Source organism: Bos javanicus, chromosome X, assembly GCF_032452875.1.
Source record: "Bos javanicus breed banteng chromosome X, ARS-OSU_banteng_1.0, whole genome shotgun sequence".
NCBI lineage: Eukaryota > Metazoa > Chordata > Mammalia > Artiodactyla > Bovidae > Bos > Bos javanicus.
The window spans coordinates 70,809,608-70,818,482 of NC_083897.1; the positions used below are offsets into that span (position 1 = coordinate 70,809,608).

At 42.3% G+C, this 8,875-nt stretch overlaps 1 pseudogene; it reads right to left on the reverse strand.

The window, feature by feature from the left end:
* The window catches only part of LOC133243105 (endogenous retrovirus group PABLB member 1 Env polyprotein-like), a 486,815-nt pseudogene extending 482,096 nt beyond the window's left edge, over positions 1–4,719 (reverse strand).
* Between the last annotated feature and the right edge of the window lie 4,156 nt (positions 4,720–8,875).

An 8,875-nucleotide genomic window follows, 5' to 3' on the forward strand; every position in this document is an offset into this window, starting at 1 on the left:
TCAGCATTACAAATTATTGTTGTTGTTCAGTCGCTATGTCCAACTCTTTGAGACCCCATGGACTGCAGCATGCCAAGTTCTCCTGTCCTTCACTATCTCAGATGGCTCAGATTCATGTCCATTGAGTCAGGGACACTGTCTAAACATCTCATCCTCTGCCGCCTTCTCCTTTTCCCTTAAATTTTCCCAGTATTACAGTCTTTTCTAATGAGTTGGCCCTTTGCATCAGGTGTCCAAAATATTGGAGCTTTAGCTTCAGCATCAGGCCTTCCAAAGGATATTCAAGGATAATTTCCTTTAGAATTGACTGGTTTGATCTCCTTGCAGTCCAAGAGAGTCTCAAGAGTCTTCTTGAGCACTGCAATTTGAAATCATCAAATTTGGCACTTCTTTGCTAAATCATCAAATTTGGCACTTCTTTGGCACTCAGGCTTCTTTATGGTCCAACTCTTTTTTTTTAAATTTAAATGTATTTATTTTAATTAGAGGCTAATTACAATATTGTATTGGTTTTGCCATATATCAACATGAATCTGCCACGGGTGTACATGTGTTCCCAATCCTGAACACCCCTCCCACCTCCCTACCCATACCATGCCTCTGGGTCATCCCAGTGCATCAGCCCCAAGCATCCCGTATCCTGAAAGAAAAACACGAATACACTATGGTCCAATTCTTGCATCCATACATGAATATTGGAGAAAACCATAGCTTTGACTATATGGACCTCTGTTGGCAAAGTGATGTCTTTGCTATTTAATACACTGTCTGTGTTTGTCATAGTTTTCCTTTCAAGGAATTAGTGACGTTTAAATTCGTGAGTGCATTTACCATCCACAGTGATTGTGGAGCTCAAGAAAATAAAATCTGTTACTGTTTCCACTGTTTCTCCTTCTATTTGCCATGAAGTGATGGGGCCAGATGCCGTGATCTTAGTTTTTTGAATGTTGAGTTATATGTCAGGTTTTCCAATTCTCTTTCACCCTCATCAACAGGCTCTTTAGCTACTCTTCACTTTCTCCCATTAGAGTGGTATCATTTGCATATCTGAGGCGGTTGATATTTCTCCCCGCAATCTTGATTTCGGGTTGTGATTCATCCAAGTTAAAGAAAACAGGGTGACCATATACAACATTGACATCAGTTCAGTTCAGTTCAGTCACTCAGTCGTGTCCGACTCTTTGCGACTCCATGAATCTCAGCACGCCAGGCCTCTCTGTCCATCACCAACTCCCAGAGTTCACTCAAAGTCACATCCATTGAGGCGGTGATGCCATCCAGCCATCTCATCCTCTGTCGTCCCCTTTTCCTCCTGCCCCCAATCCCTCCCAGCATCAGAGTCTTTTCCAATGAGTCAACTCTTCCCATGAGGTGGCCAAAGTACAAGAGTTTCAGCTTTAGCATCATTCCTTCCAAAAAACATGCAGGACTGATCTCCTTTAGAATGGGGTGATTGAATCTCCTTGCAGTCCAAGGGACTCTCAAGAGTCTTCTCCAACACCACAGTTCAAAAGCATCGATTCTTTGGTGCTCAGCTTTCTTCACAGTCCAATTCTCACATCCATACATTACCAATGGAAAAACCATAGCCTTGACTAGACGGGTCTTTGTTGGCAAATTAATGTCTCTGCTTTTGAATATGCTATCTAGGTTGGTCATAACTTTCCTTCCAAGGAGTAAGAGTCTTTTAATTTTATGGCTGCAATCACCGTCTGCAGTGATTTTGGAGACAAATAAATAAATAAATTCTGACACTGTTTTCACTGTTTCCCCATCTATTTCTCATGAAGTGATGGGACCAGATGCCATGATCTTAGTTTTCTGAATGTTGAGCTTTAAGCCAACTTTTTCACTCTCCTCTTTCACTTTCATCAAGAGGCTCTTTAGTTCTTCTTCACTTTCTGCCATAAGGTGGTGTCACCTGCATATCTGAGGTTAGTGATATTTCTCCTGGAAATCTTGATTCAAGCTTGTGCTTCCTCCAGCCCAGCATTTCTCATGATGTACTCTGCATAGAAGTTCAATAAGCAGGGTGACAATATACAGCCTTTTCCTATTTGGAATATATTCCTTTTCCTATTTGGAACCAGTGTGTTGTTCCATGTCCAGTTCCAACTGTTACTTCCTGACCTGCATGCAGATTTCTCAAGAGGCAGATCAGGTAGTCTGGTATTCCCATCTCTTTCAGAATTTTCCACAGTTTATTGTGATCCACACAGTCAAAGGCTTTGGCATAGTCAATAAAGCAGAAATAGATGTTTTTCTGGAACTCTCTTCCTTTTTCCATGATCCAGCGGATGTTGGCAATTTTATCTCCGGTTCTTCTGCCTTTTCTAAAACCAGCTTGAACATCTGGAAGTTCATGGTTCACATATTGCTGAAGCCTGGCTTGGAGACTTTTGAGCATTACTTTACTAGCGTGTCATATGAGTGCAATTTTGTGGTAGTTTGAGCATTCTTTGGTAATGTCTTTCTTTGTGATTGGAATGAAAACTGACCTTTTCCAGTCCTGTGGATATTTTCTGGCATATTGAGTGCAGCACATTCACAGCATCATCTTTTAGGGGCTGGAGTTTGTAGGAAATGAAGGGATATTGGTCAAATGTTATAAACTTCTAGTTAAAAGATGAATAAATTTTGCAGGTCTAATATTCAGTTTTCCTTCCAATCCCAAAGAAAGGCAATGCCAAAGAATGCTCAAACTACAGCACAATTGCACTCATCTCACACGCTAGTAAAGTAATGCTCAAAATTCTCCAAGCCAGGCTTCAGCAATATATGCATCATGAACTTCCAGAAGTTCAAGCTGGTTTTAGAAAAGGCAGAGAAATCAGAGACCAAATTGCCAACATCTGCTGGATCATGGAAAAAGCAAGAGAGTTCCAGAAAAACATCTATTTCTGCCTTATTGACTATGCCAAAGCCTTTGACTGTGTGGATCATAATAAACTGTGGAAAATTCTGAAAGAGATGGAAATACCAGACCACCTGACCTGCCTCTTGAGAAATCTGTATGCAGGTCAAGAAGCAACAGTTAGAACTGGACATGGAACAACAGACTGGTTCCAAATAGGAAAAGGAGTACGTCAAAGCCGTATATTGTCACCCTGCTTATTGAACTTCTATGCAGAGTACATCATGAGAAATGCTGGGCTGGAAGAAACACAAGCTGGAATCAAGATTGCTGGGAGAAATATCAATAACCTCAGATCTGCAGATGACACCACCCTTATGGCAGAAAGTGAAGAGGAACTAAAAAGCCTCTTGATGAAAGTGAAAGAGGAGAGTGAAAAAATTGGCTTAAAACTTGAAAGGTTGTTGTTGAATCACGCGAATACACCGGGATTCTTGGCCCCTGGAGGAGAAGAATTCAATCTGGGGCCAGAGATGAGGCTTGATCGCTCGGAGCTTTTGTGTAAAAGTTTTATTAAAGTATAAAGGAGATAGAGAAAGCTTCTGACATAGGCATCAGAAGAGGGTAGAAAGAGTACCCCCTTGCTAGTGTTAACAACGAGGTTATATAATCCAAAGAATGTCTGGAGGTTGTAAAGACCTCATCAGACCCACTTCCATAATTTACATTTTAAGATAACACTGTCCTCAGGCAAGATACATCCTTGTAAAGACTAGGTCTACTCCCATAATTAACATTTTAAGATAACAGAAGGTTGAATCCAAAGACTGTCCGTAGGCAGGATACATTATTCTTATATAATCCTAAGGAATGTGGAGAAAGAAAAAAGTTTGTCCTTTCTTCCTCCTTGAGAATTCTAGACCCTTCTCTCCTTGGGTACCCCTAGACTCCCTATAAACCTGCCTAGGAAATAACTCTCTCATTCCCCCCTTTTCTTTTAGGAGAATTATGTTGCCTAGGGAAAAGGGGCCTTGTTCTCATTCCATAACTACTTCCGAGCTGACAAGGGGCATTGTCCCTAAATTGGTGAGGCAACATATTCTCCTAATCCTCATACTGAGGATATCTGATTCAGGGGCCCCAAATAGTAGCTGGAGGAAGCTACAGCAGTAGCAGGAGTTTGAGCAACCATTTGTAAATTAAAAGCTTTCTTGCGGCTAGAAACAAATCCAGTTATACAGTTACAGATGCAGGGAGCAAACAGCAAAAACAAAACAACCAGAATTATTGTAATTAAGATAGTTGTCCACCATGGGGAACTAGTTAATGTCTCCCAAAGTGAGGCAATTGAGGAATCAAAATTAAAAGTCACATTATGTCCATAGTTAGAGTACAAAGTTGCACCAGTCCATTTTAGGGTTGGTAGATGTCATCAGATGAAGAAGAGGCATCGCATGTGATTGTTGTCGAAGGTATTCACAGACTTGGAGAAAGTCTTTTTCTTGAAGTGGGTATGTCCACCACGGGAAGCCTTCCACTGATGAAGAGGGGAGCGCTCCGCAGACCCAGCAGTTAGACCAATTGTGGAATGCAGCATAAGAGTGAGCCCAGGACAGGAAGACATTGTCTTGAGGATCCAACGGCAGACTCAGGATATTTGGAGCCAGCAGAAGTAAGCTCACATAGGATATCAGGCCCATCTAAAAGGTACAAAGTCAGAGCATAGAAAGTAAAGACATAAAATGAAGTCACTTAATTTTGGTCAGGGTGCCACCTCTTAACTCGAGTATGATGTACCCACGAATCAATTCCTGGCACTTTGACAGCTGTGGGAGAAGAAAGAATAACCTGGTAAGGACCTTCCCAGAGAGGCTCAAGGGATGGGCCCCCAGATCCCAATGATTTTATGAGGACCTCAGTTCCTGGCTCAAATAGAGGCTTGCTTGTCTTGGAGGCTGGGTCAGGAGTCGTCTCCCGGAGTTCTGTTAATGCCTGTTGAAAAGCTAAGAGCTGAGTTACATAATTAGTTAATTCCAAGGCTTCAGGGTCTATAACAATGTCTGTGCATAAGAAAGGCCTTCCATAAATACATTCAAAGGGGGACAGTCCCTCCTTTTTGGGGGTAGTTCGAGCCCTCATTAAAGCTATGGGTAGGACTTCAATCCATTTGTCCTGCGTCTCTTGAGTTAATTTGCGCAGATGTCTTTTGATAATGTCATTAGCTTTTTCAACTTTTCTGGAGGATTGGGGTCTCCAGGAACAGTGTAAGTGATATTCTATTCCTAGAGCTTTAGATACCCCCTGAGTTACAGCAGCTTTAAAGGCAGAGCCATTGTCACTCTGAAGGCTCCGTGGCAGCTCAAACCTGGGGATAATTTCATGGATTAAAATCTTTATAACCTCCTTAGCCTGTTCACTATGACAGCGAAAAGCCTCAATCCATCCAGTAAAGGTATCTACCCAAACTTGTAAGCAAGAATATCCATTAGCTTTTGGCATATGAGTAAAATCAATTTCCCAATCCTCTCCAGGATACTTCCCACTTCGTTGTAATCCAGATTTTGCTAGCTTTTCAGTCTTTGGGTTACTTTTTTGACAAATCTCACACCTTTTGATAATATTCTTTAAAGTTTTTGTTAGGTAGGTAGAATAGGGAAAAGGAGTCCAAAATGGCGGTGGCTAAAAGACAAGGAAGGTCCGAGGACCAGAGTGAAGACTTCAGGCAGAACAAACAGAACAAACAGCACTCCTGGCTAAGCCCAATTTGCATAGGGCAGGCTCAGGTGGAGAAAAAAACATATAAAAGGAGGAGCCAAAGCGCTCTCTCTCGGACTCTCTCTCCCGGGTGTATGCACGCGCGCTCTCTCTCTCTTTCTCTCTCTCTCTTTCTCCCTCTCCACGCACTCCTCCACTCTCTTCTCTTCGAGTCTTGGATTCTCCTGCTATCTTATAAATAAAATAGAGCTGTAACACTGATTTGCCTAAGAGCTGTAGCACGGTTTGTCCAAGACCTGAGAGCTGTGATGCCCCGAGGGCTTTAATGTCCGTTGCTCCAAATCTTTGTTGTGACGAGACAAAGAACCGAGGAACATACACTCGCGTGACAGTTTTCATTACATTTTTACCTTCAAACAAACGAGAAACCATTTGGTAAGTACTCTCAGCACCCAAATGAAAACTCTGATGTAAACCCTTAAGAATTTTCCACTGAGCATTTTCAGAAATTATTAATCGTCCATCCTTGGACTGTAACCATCATTTATCAGTAATCTTTGCTCCTCATTTCTCATATCTTTCTAATTCTTCCTCAGTATATTGTGGTCTTTCCTGTTCCACAGGACCTGTCCATATCAAAGGCGTCTGTAGTGAAGGGGTTTCGTAAAGAGCCGCTTTTCTGGCTTGACAGTCAGCCATGATTAGCTTTGGCTATTTTACTCCCATCCCTGCTGTGCCCTTTGCAGTGCATAACAGCTACTTCTTTAGGACAATATATAGCAGTTAAAAGTCTCTCGATCTCTCTGAAATGCTTAATAGGTTCTCCTGTTGCTGTTTTAAAGTGTCTCTCTTTCCATATTGCAGCATGAGCATGTAAAGTCAAATAAACATACTTAGAATCTGTGTAGATATTTACCCGCTGCCCTTTGCTTAACTCTAGAGCTCGAGTCAGGGCCACAAGCTCCGCTAACTGAGCACTGGTTCCCTGGGGGAGAGATTTTGCTTCCAAAACCTGTTCAGCAGTCACCACGGCGTAACCTGCTTTACGCTTTCCATCCCAAACAAAAGAACTGCCATCTGTAAATATTTCCATGTCAGGATTGTCTAGTGGGGTATCCTTTAGATCCTCCTAAGCTGCATAGTTTAAAGTTAGGAATTGAGAACAATCGTGATTGGGTGTTTCATTTTCCTTCTCAGGAAGGAAAGTGGCAGGATTTAAATTTCCACAAACTTTAAGCTTAGTTACTGGTCCTTCTAACAACAATGACTGATACTTAAGAAGCCTACTGTCTGTCATCCAAATATTAACCTTAGAATTTAAGATTCCACTCACATCATGAGAAGTCGGTACAGTAAGGTTTCATCCATTAATTATTTTTAAAGCTTCAGGTGCTGATAAAGCCGCTGTCCCAATTACTCTTAGGCAGTGGGGCCACCCACGTGAAACTACATCTAATTCTCTGTTTAGATAAGCAATAGGTTGCTGGTGAGGCCCTCGGGGTTGTGTCAAAACTCCCAATGCCACACCTTTTCTTTCAGTGACAAACAAATTAAATTCTGACCCTGTAGGCAAGCTCAGAGCTGGAGCTTGCAGGAGAGCAGTCTGAAGAACCTTAAAAGCCTTTTGAGTTTCTGGAGACCAAATCAGTTTGTCGGTTTGGGCCTGCTGAGTTTCAGCTATAAGTTTATGTAAAGGCCGGGCAAGTTCCCCGTAACCCGGAATCCAAATATGACAGTAACCTGTGATTCCCCCAAATCCTCTCAATTGTCTTAAAGTCATAGGTAGGGGGTGATTTAGTATAGGTTTAATTCTCTCAGGGCCTATGGCCCTAGTCCCTTCTGATATGATTAGGCCCAGATATCTAACCGATTGTTGACAAAGCTGAGCCTTTTCTCTTGATGCCTTGTAACCACAGTCTGCCAGAAAGTTTAAGAAATCTTCTGAGGCTTGTGAACAAGCTTCCTCTGTCTCAGCACAGAGCAAAATATCATCTACATATTGTAACACCACTGCTTCAGAGCTATTAAAGTTTTGTAGATCCCGTGACAAACTTTGTCCTAATAAGTGAGGACTGTCACGAAATCCCTGGGGCAAAACTGTCCAGGTTAACTGAGAAGCTGGCTGCGTAGGGTCTTCAAAGGCAAATAGGAATTGACTTTCTTCCGCCCAAGGCACTGAATAGAAGGCATCTTTTAAATCAATTACTGAGAAATATTTGGCCTGTTCAGGAATTTCAGACAATAGAGTATAAGGATTAGGCACCATGGGGTGTAAAGGAACTACAGCCTCATTTATTATTCATAAATCTTGAACTAGTCTCCATTTACCATTCGATTTCTTTATACCCAAAATAGGAGTGTTGCAAGGACTGTTACAGGGAATTAATAGTCCCTGCTCCTTTAAATTTTCGATGATGGGTTTTAACCCTTCCTTAACTTCAGGTTTCAGTGGATACTGCTTCTTATGTGGAAATACGTGTGGGTCTTTGAGCTTAACAACTACAGGAATAGCATTTTGTGCTTGACCCACAGATTTTCCATCAGCCCATACTCTAGGATTTACATTTTGTTCAACTAAAGGGAGAGAAAGGGAGGGCTCCATATTCATGAAAACAGAAGCATGGACCTTGCTCAGTATATCCCTTCCCAAAAGGGGTGAGGGAGATTCTGGCACGATCAGAAACTCGTGTGAAAACAGCACAGAATCCCAGTTGCAAGATAAAGAATAAATGAAATAATACATTTTGGCTCGTCCAGACAGTCCCATTATGGAAGCGGATCGGGAAGAAAGTGGGCCAGGGGCTTCAGTAAGCACAGAATAAGTTGCCCCAGAGTCCAACCCGGGAGACCTACGCCTCTGGGGGCAGTCTCTCTTCCAGTGTGGTCCTTTGCAGACATGGAGCCGGGGGCGGCTTAGATGCCTGAGGGCAATCCCGCTTGAGGTGCCCCTCCTTTCCACAGTAGAAGCAAGCCCATGCCTTTTCACCTGGGCCCCTCTGGGCATTTTTCTCAGGCTGTTTAAGAACGTTTTTCATAGCCATGGCGAAGGCTTTCGCCTTTTCCTTTGTCTTTTTTTGCCTTTCTTTCTTTTCCTCATATTCCCTACCATAATAGACTGTCTGAGCCAGTTGTAACAGAGTATCTAAAGACTGATTTGGTCCATACGCCTGTTTTAATAGCTTACGGCAGATATCTGGAGCCAACTGAGTGAGAAATCTATCCTTTAAGATCACTTTTCCCTCTTCACTTTCGGGATCAATCTCAGTGAATCTGCGAAGGCCTTCTCTCAGTCTATCTAGGAATTTA